Source organism: Euphorbia lathyris, chromosome 5 (assembly GCF_963576675.1).
Source record: "Euphorbia lathyris chromosome 5, ddEupLath1.1, whole genome shotgun sequence".
NCBI classification, from domain to species: domain Eukaryota; kingdom Viridiplantae; phylum Streptophyta; class Magnoliopsida; order Malpighiales; family Euphorbiaceae; genus Euphorbia; species Euphorbia lathyris.
In genome coordinates, this window is record NC_088914.1 from 22,739,338 (window position 1) to 22,762,482 (window position 23,145).

A 23,145-nucleotide genomic window follows, 5' to 3' on the forward strand; every position below is an offset into this window, starting at 1 on the left:
TGCATCGTCTTTTTTAATTACTTAATGACACTTTGAATTTTTTGTTGGCATGTTTTAAATTTTAACTACACATTTAGAAAAAAAGCATCAGTTTTTTTTTAATCTATATAATTTATAGACAATTTAAGTTTTGCGACTACAAAAAGTGTTCTTATATTTTTTTTAGCAGAAGGCGTTTTCTAATCTTGTCTCAATATTTAAAAATTCAACCACATTTTTTTATAATCACTTAACGACATTTTAACAACAAATTTGGAAAAAAGCCTCAATATGTTTTTTAATGTTAAAGACAGTTTATATTTTGTGTGGATAAAAAATGTTCCAATATTTTTAAATTTAAAGACACTTTTTATTTTTGTCCTCGTATTTAAAAGTTCAACCATACTTTTTTATGTGGCTTTTAATAATCACTTAATGGATATTTTAATTTTTTTGTTGGTATTTTTATAAATTTATGTATATATGCACCTACATTTCTTTTTTATATCAAATTTTATCTAGATGTATTATTAGTATATTACGGTTAGGCTATGCTTACTTTGTTTTGGAAAAAATAAGCCTATTTTGTCAAAAGCAAAATAGAGCCTACTTTGTCAAAAACAAAGTAAGCATAAAAGGCCCCTACTATATTAATTACTATTTAAAAAGTAATAATGATAATAAATCTCGTTAAATTATATCATAAAGGAAAAAACGCCATTTAGTGGAGGCTGATACTTGCAGTAGATGCAAATGTCAGGCTGAAACTATTTGCCATTCTCTTAGAGACTGTAAGAAGAGCAACAAGGTTTGGAGGGAAGTCCTCCCGAGCTATGTGCTTCCAAAATTCTTGGTTTATCCTGCTCAGAATTGGTTCATTGATGGGGTCAAAGGTTTGTTATTACCTGAGCTTGAACATGGTGATATTCTCTTTGCTGTTGTTTGTCACCAGCTGTGGCAGTGGAGGAATGCGGATATCTTTGGAGAAGGAGCACCTACCTTTCCTAACTTTCTTGCCTTTTTTTCTAAAAAAATCAATTCTATTATTGAGAGCTTTAAGGATGAGGGTTTACCTTTTACTTGCCAGAAGAAGGTGGTTCAGTTATTGGGTTGGAGCAAACCCGGGGAAGGGACTGTGAAATTAAATACTGATGGCTCCTGTCTTTCGGATAGAAGGATCACAGCTGGTGGAGTCTTGAGAGACGCTGGAGGTGCTTGGGTGTCTGGCTTTGCTCAGAACCTAGGAGTGGGTTCTTTTTTCTCTGCTGAGCTCTGGGGAATATTCTCTGGGCTTAGACTCGCTAAGAACTAAAAAGGTTGATTGTGGAATCCGACAACCTTGAAGCTGTGAAGATTATCTCTGATAATAAGTCTTGTCTAGGCAGCCAGAATTTACTTAAAGGGATCAAAAGGCTTTGTTCTTCCTTTGACACAATCAGTTTTGGGCATGTTTTCAGAGAACAGAACAAGGTTGTCGACCGCCTTGCGGCTGAGGGCCAAGAGAGGATGATTGGGGTCTCTACCTTCTCGTCACCTCCGGACTTCATTCTGCCTTTACTTTCAGCTGATCAAGTTGGGGTTAACTTTCTCAGACTAATCCCGGGTTAATTTTTTCTGTTTCTTTGTTGTTTTTCTTCCTTTGCCTACCAAAAAAAATAAATGAAAAAAATCCTATTGATTTCTCTCTTTTATACAGAAAATTTATTTGTCAATTTTTAGTGACCTATTTTATAATTATGCTATATTTTCTATATTTGTTTTCTATAGACTCTCTTCTCTTTTTTATTTTAAATATAAATAAAAGAAATTATATAAAAGATAAAAAAAAAAGTTAAACTAGCATGTTAACCTATAATATAAAATAGACCTAATACATTACCAGCTCCATGAACTCGTCCAAAATAGTAAATTGCCTTCCTGAACTTGTAAGTGTCTCACGAGCTTCCTAAACTTGCTTATTTCGTATCACCAGCTCCCTAAACTTGTCCATAAAAATAGATTAGCTCCCTGAACTTTGCAAGTGTCTCACCAACTCCCTAAACTTGTTTATTTTGTAACAACTACATACAAAAGTTATTAAACCTAAATCCTAAAAATACGTCTTTATCTATTCGAAAGGTAATTTTTTCGCTTCTCCTACTTTTCAACCTATTATAAGAGTTAGTGATGCAAGTTTGAGAGATTGAATGGATGACGATAGAGAGTTACTATTATGATTTTTGTATTTAGTTGTTACAGAATAAACAAGTTTAGGGACTTGGTGAGACACTTGCAAAGTTTGGGGAGCTAATCTAATTTTATGGATAAGTTTAGGGAGCTGGTGATATCAAATAAGCAAGTTTAAGGAACTGGTGAGATACTTGCAAAATTTAGGAAGCCAATCTACTATTTTAGACAAGTTCAGGGAACTGGTGATGTATCAGGCCTATAAAATTGTTTGTGGATTAAATCTTGCTCCACAATTAAGCTCCATTTGCAAAAAGAAAATCTAATCACTCCCACTATTAACTAACCTAATCTCTTATCATATCATGACTCAGCCGTCTTCTCCTCCATGATTTCACCTCTTCTCCTCATGTCTCGTATTTCACTATCTCTATCTGAATCTTGCCTCCTGTAACAGTAAATTCAATTCCTCTTTCAATTTCACTTCCAAGTTCAGGGAACTGGTGATGTATCGGGCCTATAAAATTGTTTGTGGATTAAATCTTGCTCCACAATTAAGCCCCATTTGCAAAAAGAAAATCTAATCACTCCCAAGTTTAGAGGAATTGAATCTACTATTTTGGACAAGTTCAGGGAACTGGTGATGTATCAGGCCTATAAAATTGTTTGTGGACTAAATCTTGTTCCGCAATTAAGCCCCATTTGCAAAAATAAAATCTAATCACTCCCACTATTAACTAACCTAATCTCTTATCATATCATGACTCATCCGTCTTCTCCTCCATGATTTCACCTATTCTCCTCGTGGCTCGTATTTCACTATCTCTATCTGTATCTTGCCTCCTGTAACAGTAAATTCAATTCCTCTTTCAATTTCACTCCCAATTTTAATAATTAACATGAGAGGCGGGAATCGAGATGCTTTTGGACAACAAATAAAAAGGATAACGAATACTAAGATTATCTTTTAGGATGTGCAACATCCTAGTCTTGTGAGTTACTTTGTATATCTGTTTCGATTTTTTTTATAGTCCAAGATAGTGAATAACCTTTGAGTTTCTTTATTCTTTGAAGTCATTGGGAAAACTGAATCATCACCTGGCTTATGCTGAGTCTGCTACGGAATCAGAGACGGATCTACAGTGGGGGCAACGGGGCACTTACCTCCACTGAGATTTTGAGAAAGAACAAACCATGTGTATTAATTTTTTATTTTTAAAGGTTGCCCCAGAGATTCCATTGAAGACCACCTGAAGAAGCTGCGCAGACAAGGAAGCAGAAAGATAAAAGTTAGGTCTAATTATTGTGTCTGATTTAATTACACAAAACGAAGTGGAACGACGTCGTTTTGTTTACAGTAAAACCTCTATATAGGAATACACTTGGAACCGGGCTATTTGTATAACAATTGAGATGTTATTACTAAACAGAGTTCGGTCATAGAGGTTATTACCAAATTGGGACCGAGTTTTTTTATAACAAAATAGAGGTTATTCCTATATAGAGTATTCCTATATAGAGGCTTTGCTGTATAACTAATCAAAAAAATTAAATAAAAAAACTTAAATCTGTCCATCAAGTTCCAACAGCAAGAGGTCTCTCTAAATTCTAATCCCTAATTTCTTTCTAAATCTCTCCCTCTTCTCTCTCAAATTTGAATTCCTCTAATCAAAACTCTAACTCCAAATCAGCTTATTCTCTTTTCACTCACTCTCTCTCCGCCGTGACGTCGTTGTCCCTCACCAGCATACCAGAAGAACGAAGGTTGCTGCTGTTTTTGTGGTTGCTTAATCTATCTGGTTCTTCTCTCTCAATTTGAATTCGAACTAGAAGAAAGAAGGTTGATGTTTTTGTTAATTTAACCTTTAAATTCTTAATTCTTAATTGTTTGTTAAGTTGTTATTATTATGATTCATGAAATGAAATATGTGTATGGTTAAATGGTTTACTAATTTTGGTTTTTTTTATTATGCTGCTGTTTGTCTCTTTTTCCTCTGAGTACTTTTTATTTGATGTTCAATATTTTATTCTAAATTTTGCAATTTAGAAATTAAAGCAATTTTGCAACTTTGATTTCCAATTTAACATCTATAGTTTGATTTCCAATTGTTGAATTTATCTATTTAGGCTTATTACATCATTTGCCCCGGATTTGTTCAAAAAGTTTGATTGACATCTTGAACTTTCAAACTGTCCCGATAGCCTCCTCAACTTGCATAAAATGTTGAATTAGCTTTCTGAATTTGCATAAAATATAATCAATTGATCACTCGGTTGCAAAAAATATAAGTTAAATACGTAAGTATAATTGCACACATGCATCTTAAAAAAAAAAAGTAAAATGACCAAGATCGGGTATGTTTCTAATATTAGAGAGGACAAGTTTTATAGTTGAGCAAGTAATAACTTCATTTTTAATCTATTTCTGAATTATGTAATAACATTTAAGATGCGTGGAATACATCTTTCACATTTGACTTACTTTTTTGCAACCGAGTGATCAATTGATTATATTTTACGTAAGTTCAGCACTACAAGAAAAATCAGTATCACCGACAGAATTGACCGAGACAAGTATATTTGTAGGAAATACCGAGGGAATACCGAAACAAAATTTCCATCGAAATTACTACCAACACATTCTCCTACACAATCCAATAATGTGTCGGTGATATGTGGCGGGATAATTCCTGCTCGGATTACCAACATAATTGGTCGGTGTTGAATAATGTCAGTGATATCACCGACACATTTATTTTAGTCACCGACGAAAGTGTGTCGGTGAATAAAATAATTTATTTATTAGTTATAATATATAATTACCAAAATATTTAATAAAAGAGTTAAAGTGCAAAAATACCCTTAACTCCTAACGTTGGCAGCGAAGAACAATTTTACCCCTAATGTCCCGGACTCGACCCTCCGACTTCCCTCTGACTTCCCTCGCCTGGACTCGATCCTCCAAGGAGATGCCCCACATCAATATTAATGTCCCATACAATTTTATTTTTTAAAAATAACCACTTCATTCTCATAATTTAAATGTTCTATCATAATAAATAACTACTAATAGTTCATAAAAAATATAACTTTGATAAAATCTCAGTAATAATATTATAACTGAATAATTTTCGTAGCTATATTTTTTTTTCTTTTTAGTTACAAATAATCGAAGTTCATAGAAATTATATTAATCTTTTCGTATGGCTGACTTGTATTTTGTTCTAACAAATGTTTCAATTATAATTTTTGTTGCTAGAAGACTTCATAGTTAGCTATAGGTTGTTTAAGACATATTTCCTTTGAGTTAAGAGTAAAGATTTTCGTGTGAGTAAGTTATATCCTAATTTTGATCTGATTAACCTAGCCGCCAACGCCCGCCACTCTCCTCACCGGAGCTGCACCTGGCTGCTATGGCCGATCCCCATCCTCCTCCTTGCGATTACGTAGGAATCGGAGTTCTCTTCAATCCAAACCTGAGATATAATCCTGCAATCGATTCGACCCCTCAAGGTACTGCGATAGCACCTCCCACTGGAACTGGATCCTACGTCGCTGCTCTTCAGAAGAACACGCCAACCAGGCCTGCTTCCACGGCAACTGTTTCCGATATCGGTGGAATAAAATCTGTCCGCATCTCTCAGGCGGCATATGACAGACGAATTGCCATGTGTGCTTTCTCGCTGATTGGTCGAATTGTGTTGAACAGAGGAGACGCACCATGGAAAGTAGCCGAATTGAAGCAAGCTTTAACAAAGATCTGGGGGATTCAGGAAAATTGGAGATTAATTTCTATAGGGAGAGGATATTATCATGTTTTCCTAGAATCTCGGGGAGCAAAAAATCTGGTCCTTAGCAAAGGAATTGTCAATGTCAAACCAGGAACCTTTCGTCTCCAACCTTGGGTTTCGGATTTTGACCCGTTAGCAGAGAAGACGAGTAACGCACAGGTATAGGTTCGTCTTTATTCACTCCCCTAGGAGTATTGGGATGCACAGATTTTGGATGATATTGCTCAAGGCATTGGAGGCCTTTTACGGTTCGACAACTCCACTCTAGATGGGGATTTTGGGCATTATGCACGATTACTCCTTGATGTGGATTTGTCAAATGAATTGCCTGTTAAATTGGGCATCGAGAGGAATGGTAAACAGTTGTGGATAGAGGTTGTTTATGAGAAGTTGCCCAGTTTTTGTAAGGTATGCTCATGTATCGGCCACATGGCATACGACTGTAGACGGAACAAAAAACCTATCATGAGGAAAGCTACGGGACATACTGCTGCCAAACCTGTGACCAAGGACACATCAGATACAATTGTTCCGATCCAAGAGGCCACGAATCACATCATTACTACTCTGCAACCCAATGATGATCGAGCCCTCCTAAGTCACACATCGGATGCTGTTACTCCTTTGCCGAGTAGTCCGCAACTCCAAGATGAGGATTTGCTATTCTCTTCCCTTGACAGAGCAGAATCTCCCGGTAATGAAAACATTCATTTACACAACTCCACGTCAACCCCAACATCATCTGAGAAATCATGGGCTGATCAAATGGATGATGAGGAAGAAGCTTGGAAGATAGTAACCTCGAGGAAGGACAAAAGCAGTGATAAACAGAAGGTGAATGCAACCCAAACACGTACAAAACGGGTCAGTAAACTACCTACTAGATTTAAATGAATTTTCTCTATTGGAATTGCAAGGTTATCCTTAATTCGGATACACAATGTTACCTTTACAATTTATGCCTCTTGCATAAACCAGATTTATTATGCTTAGCGGAACCTATGGTTTCGTTTCAATCAATATCTGACTCTTACTGGAGAAGATTTGGCATGTCTTTTGTCGCTTCAAATCAAAAAGATCAGCCAACATTATGGATTTTGGTTTCAAGTTACTTCAATGCACATATCTCAGTTAGTTTATGTCATGAGCAATTTGTCCTCTTAAATTTTTTGATTCATGGTGTTCCGCAACATATATGTATCGTCTATGGGAGTGTCTGGGCTAATAGAAGATGTGATATGTTCAATTGTATTTTAGAGCAGCGGGCTAGACTTATGGGCAACTGGGCTGTCTTGGGAGATTTCAATGTTATTCTTGGTTCACATGAAAAAACGGGTAGAGCTCCAGCTGGACAACGATGCCGGGAATTCCGCACTTTTATTGATGATGGGGACTTTATTGATAGTCCTGTAACTGGTATGTTCTATACCTGGAGCAATGGGAGAACCGGTTCTGCCAGAGTGGAGAGTCGCCTTGATAGAGTGTTAATTTCATCAGATTTCTCAGATTATTGGGGCTCACACAGTACTTTTGTCTTAACACACCACCATTCGGACCACTGTCCCTTGTTTTTTCGATGTTCCAATGTCCCACCTCCTTTCTCAAGGTTTTGTTTTCAGGCCATGTGGGTATCGCATCCCGGACTTCATACTGTCATTTCTGATTTTTAGAACGCCTCACATCCGTGTTTGCCACCTATACAATTGTTAGGTCTGAAGCTTCGTCTTCTGCAGCCAATTAAATAACCTCATTAAATAGCAAATGGAACCGTGAAGTCTTTGGACACTTGGATGTGTCTATTGAGAATGCGGAAGCCTCATTAAATAGCATTCAAGTTGAGATTTCTGATCATGGTTTAATAGATGTTTTGCATAAACAGGAGCTGGATGCTCATGCGCTGCTTGAATCTGCTTTGCATAGAAAGGAGATCCATCTTCGTGAGAAAAGCAGAATTAAGTGGCTCAAGATGGGGATCGCAACAGCTCATTCTTCCACAGAGTTTCCTCTGCGAGAAAGGCTACTGCATGTATCACGGTAATGCAGGTGAATGGTGAGATGGTGACTGACCCAAGACCAATTGCTGCGCATGTCACATATTTTTATGAGAATTTGTTCAGGGATATCCCTGGAAATTAACAGGATTTTACACCAGTTTTTCAGGTTATCCCGCGTTTAGTCACTGACGAGGATAATAATACTCTTGTTCACTGTCCTGATAGAATGGAGATTAAGAATGCGGTTTTCGCGATGGATAGGACCAGTGCTCCTGGACCAGATGGGTTCACGGGATGTTTTTATCAGGAATTTTGGGAGATAATTGAAAAGGATGTTTGCGCAATGGTTGACTATTTCTTCCTCACTGGTACCCTGCTACCTGGTATAAATTCGAGTATTATGGTCCTTTTGCCTAAAGTTTAGAATGCTCTTTCTATTGATCAGTATCGTCCTATTGCAATGAGCAATTTTTGTTACAAACTAATTGCCAAGATTTTGGCGGACAAGCTAGCTAGGATTGCGGGATCGACTGTCTCTAACAATCAATTTGGTTTTATCCTGGGGCGCAGCATACACCAATGCATTGCTCTTGCCTCTGAAGGCACTAATTTGTTAAAGAAGCATGGTTTTGGCGGATCCATGGCAATGAAAGTGGACATTCGGAAAGCTTTTGACACCCTCAATTGGAAGTTTATAATGAATGTTTTAGATGCCTTTGGTTTTTGTGTGCAATTTAGAGATTGGATTTTGAGCATTTTGTCTGCAGCTAGAGTCTCTATTTTGACTAGTAGTATCAGTACTGGTTACTTTCAGTGCTCTCGAGGGGTCCGACAAGGGGACCCGCTCTCGCCCGTCTTGTTTGGAATTGCTGAGTCTCCATTTGGTTGATACTGGCAGGTTATGTCCTATGAGATACACGCAGAGCAACTACTTTCCCACACATATTCTCTATGCAGATGACATTCTCTTATTTTGTGCGGCTTCCACTGCCAACATCCGCACCATTCATGAAGCGTTTGAGCTATACGGTTCTATGTCTGGGCAACACATTAATTGGAATAAATCAGAATTTTTTTTTCAGCTCTACCATTGCAAGCAGGCGCTCTTCCACGCTAGCTGGCAGTCTTGGAATAACAATCGGCACGGTTCCTTTTAAGTACTTGGGGGTTCCGTTATTTTGGGGAAGTCCTAGGACTCGTGTTCTACGCAGCTTGATGGATAAAGTACTATCCAGTTTTGCCCGATGGAAAGGCCGATGTCTCTCAATGGCTGGGAGAGTTGCTCTAGTTAAATCTGTCATAACAGGGGCATTTATACACTCTTTCATTTTGTACAAATGGCCCGTTTCGCTCCTATCTTGTATGAAACGCAACATACGTAATTTTATCTGGACCGGTTGATAGGGGTCAAAAACCCCTATCTTTGGGTACGGTTTTTGGACGGTTTTTAGCGTTATTTCATGAATAAGCAAGCAATTCTCGCATTTATATGCTTTTGTGTGAGTTAGTTAGAAATTAGAGATGCTTTATTTACTTTTCGTTGTTTAGGCTCGTTTTCTGGTTATTTTAGGCAAATATGGCCAAAATAGCATGTACGTTAAATTTCCACTATCTTTTATAGCTAATTGATCCGCCAAAAGTCGGACCAAACGGAGTGTTTACTCAAAATGAGCTATTGGCGGGTCAATTTAGACTCGGAACTAATGTTATTTGGAGTTTTCGTGCATGTGCATGCTAAAACAGGAACGAGTTCGTGTGAAAGTTGCGTTTCGGGACATCCAGCAGTCGCGCAAGGCGTTCTGGGCAATCCCGCTCGTCGAAATGGCCTTTTGGGGCCGGATCGGCGAGCTGGCACTGCCAGCCCGTCGAGCAGGCCTTTAAGGGGCCATCTCGGGCGAGCTGGAGGCCAGCTCGGGACGAGCTGCTGATAGGGGTCAAAAACCCCTATCTTTGGGTACGGTTTTAGAACGGTTTTTAGCGTTATTTAGTTAATAAGCGAGCAATTCTCGCATTTAAATGCTTTTGTGTGAGTTAGTTAGAAATTTGAAATTTTTTATTTGCTTTTCGCTGTTTAGGCTCATTTTGTGATCAATTTAGGCAAATACGGCCAAATTGGCATGCATATAATAATTCCGTTATCTTTTGAAGCTAATTGATACGTCAAAAGTCACACCAAACGAAGCATTTGCTCAAATAAGCGATTGGCGGGTCAATTTAGCCTTTGGACTAATGTTATCTGGAGTTTTGTGCATGCACAAGGATAAATCCGGGCGAAGAACACGTTGATTGGCGTTCGGTAAACACGCGGAGGCGTATCGGGCGAGACAGCTCGCCGAGTAGGCAATGCCTGCTCGCCGAGCAGGCCCCTGGAGGCCTGCTCGCCGAGTAGGCCCCTAGAGGCCTGCTCGCCGAGCAGGCCGGCAGATGGCTGCTCGCGACGAGCAGCGCCTGCTCGCCGAGCAGCAGTGTCTGCTCGGCGAGCAGGCCTGCGGGAATTGGTCAAAAAGACCAATTCCGCCCCCACGACGCCACGATGGACCCCACGACTTCCTACCTGCATAAGGACACGAAATAGGTCAAGAAAAGGGGCTGAGCCGCGTCTATAAATAGGATTTTTCCAATGTAAATTAAACATCTTTCATCTTTGTAATTTTCTTAGCTTTTCATCTTGAGAAATCCTCTCCACCTCCTCCATATCCTTCAAACCTCTATTGAAGACACCTCCGAAGCTCCGTTCACCGAGGATTGCTCAAGCTCCATCCTTAAGTCCTAGGAAGACGCCTGCATTGGTAGACAGGTTCCCTGAAAGGGATTTTTCTTCTTTTATATTCTGTCTAGCCTCTGATACATGTTATGAATCCTAGGCTCATTGTAACTTCGTGACAATACTTTCATCTTTGATATATATTATAGTTCTTGTTCATTCAATTATTTTAATGCTTTAATCTTTGTCTTACGCTTTGTCTGATTGGTTTAACTCATTCGATAATCCCAAAATCAAGTTGGCACATATTGCGAGCTGAATCTGACCTAGTCAGTGCCTATAGGATTGACGACCCTATAGAAGATTAAGCCCAAATTGCTGAGCCTTAGAGCTAGTTTCGGCCTTACAAGGGAATCACGAACTAGGGACTTTAGGAGGATAGGCCGGGTTAATCGCCTCGGACACAAGTGACTTAGGTTTTAATTCAATTTCTTAAACAATCTATTTCCATTATCATCGTATCCCTTCATGTTCCTTCGGATAATTGCATTGGTAAAAGATCACTTAGGAGTAGTTTAACTTAATTAGGGGTAGAGTAACTTAATTAGGCGTAGAATAACTTAGTTAGAATCATATAACTTAGCTAGGAATAGTATAATTCAACCTAGGAGTAGATTAACTTAGAAAAACCAACTCAAAACCCCCCTAAGCCTAGATAACACCTGAAACCAAGTAACTCGATACTTGCAGAAATAAATCCTGTGGACGATAACCTGGACTTAACCAGAATTTCATTACTTGATAACGACGGGGTACACTTATCCCTTAGTGAGTCTTCTTCACCGAAGGCGCATCAGCTGCCCTGCGAGAATCAGTCAAAAGACTGATTCCCGGCCCCATGAAGACACGATCAACCCCACGAGTTTCCACCTGCAAAAGGATACGAATTAGGTCAGAAAGAGGGCCCGAACCGCGTCTATAAATAGGAATTTCCAATTGTAAATTAGATATCTTTCATTCTTGTAATTTTCTTAGCTTTCCCCTTTGAAAAATCCTCTCCACCTCCTCCATCTCCTTCAACCTCCATTGAAGAACTTCCGAAGCTCCATCCAGCGAGGATTGTTCAAGGTCCATCCTTAAGACCTAGGAAGCCGGCTGCAGGGTAGACAGGTTCCCTGAAAGGGATTTTCTTATCACCTTTTATCTTACCATGTTTGTACCTTTTGATACAGTCTATAAATCATGGGCTAATTGTATCCCGTGACAATATTCTTCGCCTTTAATAATATTTTAGCTCTTGTTTTGTTCTATGATTCATTTATTTAATCTTTGTTTACGCTTTATTCAATTGGTTTAACTCATTCAAAAGCCCCAAAATCTAGTAGGCACATATTGTGAGCTGAATCTGACCTAGTCAGAGCCTAGGAGATTGACGACCTCTTAGTTGATTAAGCCCAAATCGATGAGCTTTAGACCTAGTTTCGGCCCTACAAGGGAATCACGCACTAGAGACTTCAGGAGGGTAAGTAGGGTTAATCGCCTTGAATACAAGTGACTTAGATTAGGTTTTTAATCTATTGACCTAATAACCTATCTCCATTATTATCGTTCATACCATGTTCCTTCGGGTAATTGCATTAGTGAAAGATCACCTAGGGGTAGTTTAACTTAATTAGGAGTAGAATAACTTAATTAGGAATAACTTAGTTCGAATTAGTATAACTTAGCTAGGAGTAGGATAATTCAACTAGGAGTAGATTAACTTAATCAAAACAAACTCAAAACCCACACAGCCTAGATAACACCTGAGACCAAGTAGCTCGATACTTGCAGGAATAAATCCTGTGGATTCGATACCTGGACTTTCCAGATTTTATTACTTGATAATGACGGGGTACACTTATCCCTTAGTGAGCCTTGCGGTACCGAACGCCGTGAGGCGCATCAAATTTTTGGCGTCGTTGCCGGGGATTTATTTCTTCTGCAATATCGAACCAAAGGTCGATTTGTTAGTTCCGGCATTCTTTTGTGAATATTCTTTGTTTATATCGTTTATACCTGTTTATACAAATACTTGTTTGTATTTATACTTGTTCATATTTATACTTGTTTAAATTTATACTTGTTTATACAAATACTTGTCTATATTTATACTTGTTCATATTTATACTTGTTTATACAAATACTTGTTTATGTGCGATTCCGTTGTAGATATTCATTGTTTATATCATATATACCTGCCAATATTTTATACTTGTCTAAACTTGTTTATATATTATCATATACGTGTTCACATGTTACATAAAGAAGGTTGTACATTCTCAATCTTTGTATATACGCCATACGAACGTGGCATGTTGTCGTGTAAAGATTTGTATTACTTGTTTCGCCAAAAACAGGTTAAAGTACTCATGTAAGATTATATAACATTGTACGATAATACTGTATGATAAACTCGTATATTCGGTAGTCATACTTTCCTTCTTTAAGGAAAACATTTTTATTTTTATTTATCTTTTCTTTTCAGCATATGCATACTCGATCAGCGGAAATACCGTGTGTCCCTCTTAACCTTGAACTTGAACGTACTCTTCACAGGAGCAAGCAAAACAGGACTATCAAGCCAGACGAAATCATTGAACCTATCAAGATGGCTGAGACCAACAATAACAAGAACAATGAGAACATTGAACCGGAAGCTGACACCCGCTCAATGAGCGAGATTTTAGCACCGCACCGACACCAACACCTGTCCGGGATCGTTGCCCCAAACATTTCAGCCAACACTTATGAAATCAAGTCAGGCATAATTCACTTGATTCAACAAACGGGACTGTTTGGAGGAGAAGCACATGAGAGCCCGAATGATCATCTGGATCGCTTCCTAATGTGCGCAGACACTGCGAGAACAAATAGGGTTCCCCAAGATACTGCCAGGCTGAAGCTATTTCCGTTTTCACTAACTGGGCAAGCTCTGGAATGGCTGAGAACACTAGAGCCCGGGTTAATCACCACATGGGCAGGATTGGAGAAGGAGTTTTTGTCCTACTACTTTCCTCCCTCGAAGATAGTGATGCTGAGGGGTGAAATCACTTCATTCCACCAACCCGAGCACGAAGCGCTCCACACATCTTGGACTCGATTCAGAAAAATGCTACGTATGTGCCCTCATCATGACATACCTAAACATCAATTGGTGAGCGTCTTCTATCATGGCTTGACGCCCACTAACCGGGCTACTGTGGACTCCGCCCAGTTGCACAACTTCAGCAATGGTCGTGGTAAATTTGTTGATGATTACTCAAATTTGAAAGCTTTTAGGTGCACAGTTTACTATCATGTTAATGAGGGTAAGATAGAGCCAAGAGCCAAGAAGGGAGTGTTCGTAGGCTATGGATATGGAGTTAAAGGCTTCAGGATCTGGTCTCCATCAGAGAAAAGGGTCATTTTGAGCAAAAATGTAGTCTTTGACGAAAAATCTGTGCTTAGACCTATTGTAAAGCCTACAACTGCAACAGAAACTGATAACATTGATAAACAGGTGGAGTTTCAGGTCATACAGAGTGAGAGTGGATTGAAGGAACAAGAGTTAGAAGTAGAAATAGAGCTACCAGAATCTACACCATGAGTTTCTCAACCATCTGAAGCTACACATCGTAGCTTAGCTCAAGATCGACCAAGGAGGGTTGGAGTTAGGCCACCTAAAAGGTATGGTTTTGAGGACATGGTGGGCTATGCACTACAAGTTGCTGAAGAGTTGGACACTCGTGAACCATCAACTTACAAAGAAGTTGTTTCAGGCATCGATTCTGAGAAATGGCTTGCTGCTATGGGAGATGAGATGGAGTCCCTTCATAAGAATCAAACATGGGATTTAGTCATACCACCTCCAGGAAGAAAGATTATTACTTGCAAGTGGGTTCTCAAGATGAAAGAAGGGTTATCACCTGCAGAGGGAGTCAAGTATAAAGCTAGAGTTGTTGCTAGAGGTTTCAATTAAAGAGAGGGAGTGGATTATAATAAGATATTCTCACCAGTAGTCAGACACACCTCTATTAGAGTGTTGCTAGCTATAGTTACACATCAGGATTTGGAGCTTGAGCAATGTAAAGATAGCCTTTCTACATGGAGATTTGGAGGAAGAGATATACATGACCCAACCAGGTGGTTTCTAGATTCCTGGAAAGGAGAATTATGTTTTCAAGTTGAAGAAGTCCTTGTTTGGACTTAAGCAGTCTCCTAGGCAGTGGTATAAAAGGTTTGATAGCTACATGATGCAGCTGAGCTACACCAGGAGCCCATATGATTGTTGTGTCTATTACAATAAACTAGAAGATGAGTCTTTTATCTATCTGGTGTTGTATGTAGATGACATATTGATAGTTGCAAGGAAGAAGCACGACATTCAGAAGTTGAAGGGTCTTCTCAGCGCAGAGTTTGAGATGAAGGATTTGGGTGCAGCTCGAAAAATTCTGGGAATAGAGATTTACAGGGACAGAAGCAAAAGGGAGCTTTTTCTGTCACATAAGGGCTATATTCAGAAGATTTTGTCAAGATTTGGCATGTCTACCGCAAAGCCCATAGATACTTCTAGTGCTGCAAGTGCACGTCTGTATATTGCTTTTGCACCTAACTCTGCTGAAGAGAAGGAGTACATGTCTCGAGTTCCCTATGTTAGTGCAGTAGGAAGCTTGATGTATGCAATGGTCTGCACTAGACTTGATCTTGCACAGTTTGTTAGTGTTGTTAGCAGGTTTATGGGTGAACCTGGCAATGAGCATTGGAAAGCTGTGAAGAGGATTTTTAGGTACCTAAAAGGTACATCTGACATGGGTCTCATTTATGGAGGTGATACAGAGTGTTTGGTGACAGGTTTTTCAGACTCTAATTATGCTAGAGATGTTGACAGTAGAAGATCTATGACTGGTTATGTTTTCACTCTTAGCGGTTCAGTTGTCAGTTGGAAAGCTACTCTGCATCCTACAGTGACTTTGTCTACTACGGAAGCATAGTATATGGCACTAACTGAAGTTGCTAAGGAGGGGATTTGGCTTAAAGGGATTGGTTAGTGATCTTGCTCTACATCATGATCAGGCTACAGTGTATTGTGACAGTTTGAGTACAATCTGTTTAGCTAAGGATCAGGTTCATCATGAGAGGACAAAGCATATAGATGTGAGGTATCATTTTCTGAGAAGTGAGAAGAGGGTAAAGGTGAAGAAGGTTGGCACTACCGACAATCCTGCTGACATGTTTACCAAGCCCATTCCATAGAGCAAGTTTCAACACTGTTTGGACTTGCTAAACATCAGAGATTACTAGTTGCCTGTGGGCAACGCTGAGGCAGAGGGAAAAGTCTGTTCATCTGGTACTGTCATGAGTACATCTGTTATGTTTTCAGGAGGATTCAAGTCAAGATGGAGATTTGTCGTAATGCCTTGAATTAGTATATCTTGTTTCCTATTCGGAGTAGTATTAGGTTTCGGGTTCCTAGTTGGATTGGGATCATGGGTTCCTAGTTGGATTGAGATCATGGGTTCCTAGTGGGATTAGGCTAGATTGGGTATTATAAATACCCCATTATGTAAACCTAATCATGTAATCTGATTTTCTCCTTCTGCCCGTGGACTAGCCAACACAACGTTGGTGAACCACGTAAATCTGTGTTTTTCGATTGTTTATTATTTATCTTTCGTTAATTCCGCACAACAAATATAATATAAGAAAATCTAATAAAAAAAGTGAAGACATACACTAAAATGTAATCCATATTAAGAAAAATTATTTATTGCAACATGGAATAAACACTCTTCATTCATTATTTGAGAAAAACAACTCACAATTGCCCGCCCATATTAGTTGTAATATTATAGAAAAAGGTCATTTGGCTTCCTCTTCACATATATTATCGTGTGATTTTAATTAAGGATGCAGCTTTCCTTCCAAACTTTACCTTCTTAGCCTCTTTCTTATTAATTCCAAATGCATTTATAAGAACCTCCAATAGCAAACAATTAATGACTGAGTTTCGGCCAGAAAGATCAGAGGTAATTGGGTTACTTGTGGTCTTGAAGGTAACATATTCTAATATCTCACTCTTTGCTTGTTCCGCCATCAAAAAGCTATGTGGCACTAGCAGGAGTTGTCCTTCCTTTATAATGTCGTTGAACACATTCTTTCCATTGTCATCTACTACTTGAATATGACCTTCACCCTTGATCACGTAAATTATGCTATGACTATTTTCCCAATGAGGTAATCTCATAACATCCTGCAAATTTACATATACAATTACAATACATTCAACTCTAATATTTAAAGTAAAAAAAATCATGAAGCTCTGGTCTCTTATTTTTTTTAGGGTAAATTCCAAAAAAAAACCCATGTGGTTTCATGTTATTCCAAAAATACCCTTGTGGTTTGTTAATACAAAAAAAAGGACTGTGGTTTGCGCCGTTACCCCGAAAAACGGAAAATGGCTTAACACCATTAAAGTGCTGACGTGGCACCGGGGTAAGGTTGGAAATTCGATTTTTTTTATTTTTTTATTTTTTCCCTCTCTCTCTCTCCTCCTCCTCCTCCTTCTTCTTCTTCTTCTTCTTCTTCTTCTTCTTCTTCTTCTCTCTTCTTCTTCCTTCTTCTTCTTTCTTCTTCCTTCTTTCTTCTTCCTTTTTCTTTTTTTTCCTCTATTCTTTTTTTTTTAATTTCGGACACTTTGAAATTTTCCAGAAATCTGGAAAATTTCTGGATTTCTGGAAATTTCCAGATTTCTGGAAAATCTAGAAATCTGGAATCCAGATTTCTGGAAATTTTCCGAAAATCTGGAAAATTTCAGGAAATCTGGAAATTTCCAGATTTCCGAAAACTTAAAAAAAAGAAGGAAGAATAAGGAAGAATAAGGAGGAAGAAGAAGAAGAAGAAGAAGAAGAAGGAGGAGGAGAGAAGAAGAAGAAGAAGGAGAAGAAGAAGAGAGGGGAAAAAAAAATAAAAAAAAAAATTCGAATTTTCAACCTTACCCCTGTGCCACGTCAGCACTTTAACGGTGTTAAGTCATTTTCCGTTTTTCGGGGTAACGGCACAAACCACAGTCTTTTTTTTGTATTAACAAACCACAATGGTTTTTTTGGAATAACATGAAACCACAGAGTTTTTTTTTTGGAATTTACCATTTTTTTTATATAACTAAGCTCTTTATTTTCCAATTTGACACATAAAATTCCTGATTAGTTATAGCTACATATTGTTAGACATAATAATAAAAGCCATTCTTGATTTTTACCTATCAACATAAGTGTTTAGGTGAAACGGTTCATTGACATAATATCACAACCTCTTAAACTAAGTCGTCGAGGATTCAAATCCGCGAATTTCCATTTATTATAAAAATATGACAATTGCTTATTGGTAAAAGTATGTGACTCATTTAATACATACCTGAATTACATTTTTTACTATCTTAAAAAAAAAAAAAAAATTAGAGATTCGCTAAACTTGTATCATAAATATGAAAAATTATTTTTGCACTGTTAAATATCTAATTTCAAATATACTGAAATTTCATGTAAATAGTTAACTTCTTTTAATAAATAGAGACTTAATTTTTGCAATTGTAGTGTTAAAATAAAAAATCATAATCTTGATAAATAAAAATGAAAAGTAAAATGTAAATCCACAGGTTCTTTTTCACCAACTGGTCCTAAACTATGTACTCAAATGTCATGCATGAATAGTTTATGACCAGTTTTGTCCAAAAACCATAGTAGGAATTTTTTCACCTTTAAAAGAAGGCTGTAAGAAGCGCTGAGTTGGATCGACTCAAGAATAGGGAGTTGGTGGACATCGATGGTTTTCAAATGACCAACTTCTCGGATGAAGAGATCCGCCATTGAAGGATCGGAGATTTTCGCTATCCTCGTGCTAATATTGCATAAACACTCATTCTTGTCATTGTCAGCTCCATTTTGCCCTTGTTGGTCATGTTTTGGATAAGATTGGGTAGCCGGTGAACTGGATAAATGAAGTTCACTACAAGTCATATAGATGGTGCTATTCCTAAAGACCATCTTGCTTTGAAGTTTCATGGCCAACTCATTATTGATGTTGAATGCTTTAGTGATAAACTCCGAAGAAAGCCCGTTCAATATATTAGTAGGCCCCCCTAGGTAGAATAGCTATGACACATTGAATGGACAAAAAGATAAATGCATGGTTAACCCAAAAAACAAAAAAAAAATTAACATAAAAGGTGTTTATGCTTTATATATGTTATTGAACTTGAAAAAGAAAATTAAAGGAAGTCTACCATTTTCCTTTTCAAGGAATATCATATATTTAGATGTAATAATTTTTGTTTGTAATACATAATTATAAGATTCTTTTTTTTAATACGAAATTATAAGATTCCTTAAATACATAATATAGTAATAATTAATTATTACTCCGCACCATTCCACAAAGATGTACTCCCTCCGTTTCATATTACATGTCTTTTTTGGAGAGTTGTATAGAAATTAAGGATATTGAAAAAAAGACATTGTTGGCCCTTATTTATTGATTCTAATATTTATTTATTCTATAATAAGTCCAGTATTCTAATTAATTTCCGTAAACCCGCGTTTTATAGCGGAGAAAAAGATGACTTAACGTGTACTGGTCATATAAAATGACATGTAATATGAAACAAAAAAGAATCTCTAAAAAGACATGTAATATAAAATAAAACGGAGATAGTATCTAATAAGAATCAGAATTATTTTGTTACAAGCTTAATCTTTATTTGTTGAAATGTGTTCAGATTTTATAGGCATATTCCTTCAATATTTCACAATGGATCAATTAACTTCATGGCCAATTAAAATAAACCTTTTTATAATAGATAAAATAATTCTAAAACAAAATATGAAAATATAGAGATTCTAAAATGACGATAATCTTTGTTTATATATATGTTCCTTAAATTATTTTTCACAATGTAATTTATAAATTTTATATATTATTGTTTCTTACTCGGAAGGGATCTGTGTTGGAGATGCGGGAGATAACAATGGCAATAATTGTCTCATTTCCACCATTATAGGCCCAAAACGTCTCTCCAATGTGTAAAATTAACATGTCACCACCCTGACGATGATAAATATTATGACATTTGTTTTCACCGTCTAATTCTTAAGAGCATTCAGGAATGATCATACCAAATATACCTTTGCCTGTATATTCATAACTACAATATTTATGACAAGTAAAACAAATTTAATAAATATTGATTTGGCATTTAAATTTTGACTTGGTGAAGAATACTGGATTTTACATATTAATATAATTTATAATTTGGTAATTTGAACCGTATTAATCTTATATCAAGATGTACTAAGGATAATTTTAAAGATTATATTATAAAAATTTTAATAATATATTTTATTAGGTTATATATTTTAAGTGATTAAACTCTATAATAATAAGGGATCTACCAGGACCCATTAGGAGTTTTTTTTTTTTTTTTTTTTTACATTATATTATATATAACAAAGAGAAAAGAATTTACAATTACAATTTAAAATTAATGATAAATTAGTAATGTAAATAAACTGAAAGAAGTTAACTATTGAATAAAACAAAAGCTTAATAGGTACCTAACCCCCTAAACTTGTAACTTTTTTTCACCTGGCCTCCTCAACTTAGAGGACAACCTCTCAACCCCTCAACTCTCAAAAAACATCACATACAACCCCTTATACTTTTATGTTCGGTCAAAATATTGACCCGTGTAGAAAACGCGCTTGACTGTTGACAACACCAATGCCATGTGTCATTTTTTATTAAATTTTTTCATTGAAATCCCTGCTCGGCGAGCAACTACCAGAGATGGATTTCGATCAGAATTCTTATGCCAGAATGGAAAATTTTAATAAAAAAAGTGACACGTGACATTGGTGTGGTCAACAATCAAGCACGTTTTCTACACAGGTCAATATTTTGACCGAACATAGAGGTGTAAGGAGCTGTATGTGATTTTTTGGAGAGTTGAGGGGGTTGAGATGTTGTCCCCTAAGTTGAAGGGGCCAGATGAAAAAAAGTTACAAGTTTAGGGGGGTTGGATGCCTATTAAGACTAAAACAAAACTTAACCACCTCAAATGTATTATTTCAAATATTGAGACTGAATAGTGTTTTTTCCGTTAAAAATTAGGGATACTTATTTAGTCTAGAAAAACGAGTTAATACTGAATTTAGGATAAGGTACCAAAACGGTTTTAAAGTTTTTGGGTAAATACCAATTTAATCCCAGCATATAAAATAACACTATTTAATATTAATATTAGTCAGGTTATATGGTACGGAGTGTTGGGCAGTGAAACACTGCCACATCCATAAGATGTCGGTGGCGGAGATGCGTATGTTGAGATGGATGTGTGGCCATACGAGAAAGGATCGGGTGAGTAATGAAATAATTAGGACAAAAGTAGGGGTCACATATATTGAGAATAAAATGAGAGAAAACCGACTAAGGTGTTTTGGCCATGTGAGACGTAGAGCGCTTGATGCGCCGGTTAGGAGAACTGAAGAGTGGCAAAGAGATGTAGTGGTGAGGGGTAGGGGAAGACCTAAGCAAACTTGGGGGACGATCGAGAGTGATATGAGTTTACTGGGAATTGAGGAAGATATGATAGTGGATAGGACGGAGTGGAGGGAGCGAATTTGTGTCGCTGACACGACTTGATTTCACGGTTTTATATGATGGTTCATGTTAGCCGACCCCGAATCATTTCGGGACTAAGGCTTTGTTGTTGTTGTTGTATTAGTCAAATGTACCAATTTATCCCTGAATAACAGAACTAACATTCCAACGTTTTTAAAATTGTATTGTCCCAAATTCCGTTACCTAAAGCTAAATTGTTACTATTTCACAAACATTAAATTTAGCTAACCTTGAACTGTGTAAATGATTGTATGACCATTGTTGTGGAGTGGTAATACATGGCCATTGGGTTTAACGGTGTATCGTACGACCTGTACACCAGCACATTGAAACAGGTCGGTGTTTGGATTCCATATTTCTGCAGAACCACCTTCAGTAGGAATATGGATATCAGGTTCCCTCACAAAGAGACGAGGGATCACTTGGCAACTAGTCTTAGAACTAATAGCTTCGCAGCTATGGCGGAGGAGAAGAAGAAGACAGCAGACTGAAACATAAGTCATGGTTTTGGAACTGATCAGAACGTTTATTATAATCAAGTATTTATACAACAAACTTGCGTAACTTCCACATATACTATTTGTCTCATACAACAATTGAATGAGACTCATGTTTCGTATTTATAAAGCAAACTTGTTTTAACTTCCATAAAGCTATATGGGACAGAACAATTGAATGAGATTTCTAAACTTTTTTTTGTGTTTTCCATAGGAAGGAAGAGTTTCATGATCATTAGTAAACCATAATATTTAAAAGAAGTTTAATAAATAGCAACTTATTTATACGCATCAAGACAATACTATGCGAGGCACTGATATAAAATATATAATTAGGCTTTAACTATCAGTTTGAGTGTTTGGTTAAAATTGGTTCCATGACATTGTTTTAGAGCCACTTGAGCCAAACTGTTCAGAGTTCAGATCCCGACAACTTCATTAATACGTAGAATGAAAAACACGTGGAAGAATCTGCTTGTGTTGTGCACCCTGTCAATCCAGTGGTATATTTGCGTGTCAGGATATGTCAGACGCTAATATAAAATATATGATTTAGCCTTAATTATTAGCTTCAACTCAATAGAAAAAAAAACGGAAGAGAAATGTTTTTCTGTTTAAAGCTGATGGTTTACAAACAGTAATAAAGGAAGAAAAAGCAAGAATGCCCACCAAACATAAAGCCAATCTCGAAATTGTGCTACTTATCTCAAGCAAAGAAAAAAAGATTTGATTCTGGAAAAGAAAAGCGGTTAGATTAAGGTTCATAGTAGAGTAGTTGAAAAAAGATCCAACCGCTCTCATTAACCCCCTTAAGAAAGTGGATTTCCCAAATAGAATTAAACTAGCATGAACCCCGTGCAATGCACGGGATGTCTTATAATATTCTCGTGAAGCAATAACTTAAAATTATAGTAATCAATAAATTTTAAATTTATAGAAAAAAAAACTTAATAGTATTAGTAGAAAGTGTCGGTTTTATTTTAGTTGTCTTGTTTTATGGTAATATAAATAGTAAAACACAAACAACACTGAGAAAGTGGTTTTTTAGAATGGAAATTAGTTATGAGATATCTTAAAGATAAAAGCATTTTATGTGAATTATTCAGAATCATTTAAGAGTTATGGTGTTGTCTTTTTAACTTTGCACGGTATTTTAATTTGATTTTGTCATTATTGTATATATGTCGAGAAATAGAAATTGACATTTTAAAATTTTAATGAATATACAATTATAAAAATTGTATTAATGAATAACCAATCTATTTTTTAAAACATTTATTTGAAAAATGTATTTTTAATGCAATGATATGGTTTTTTTT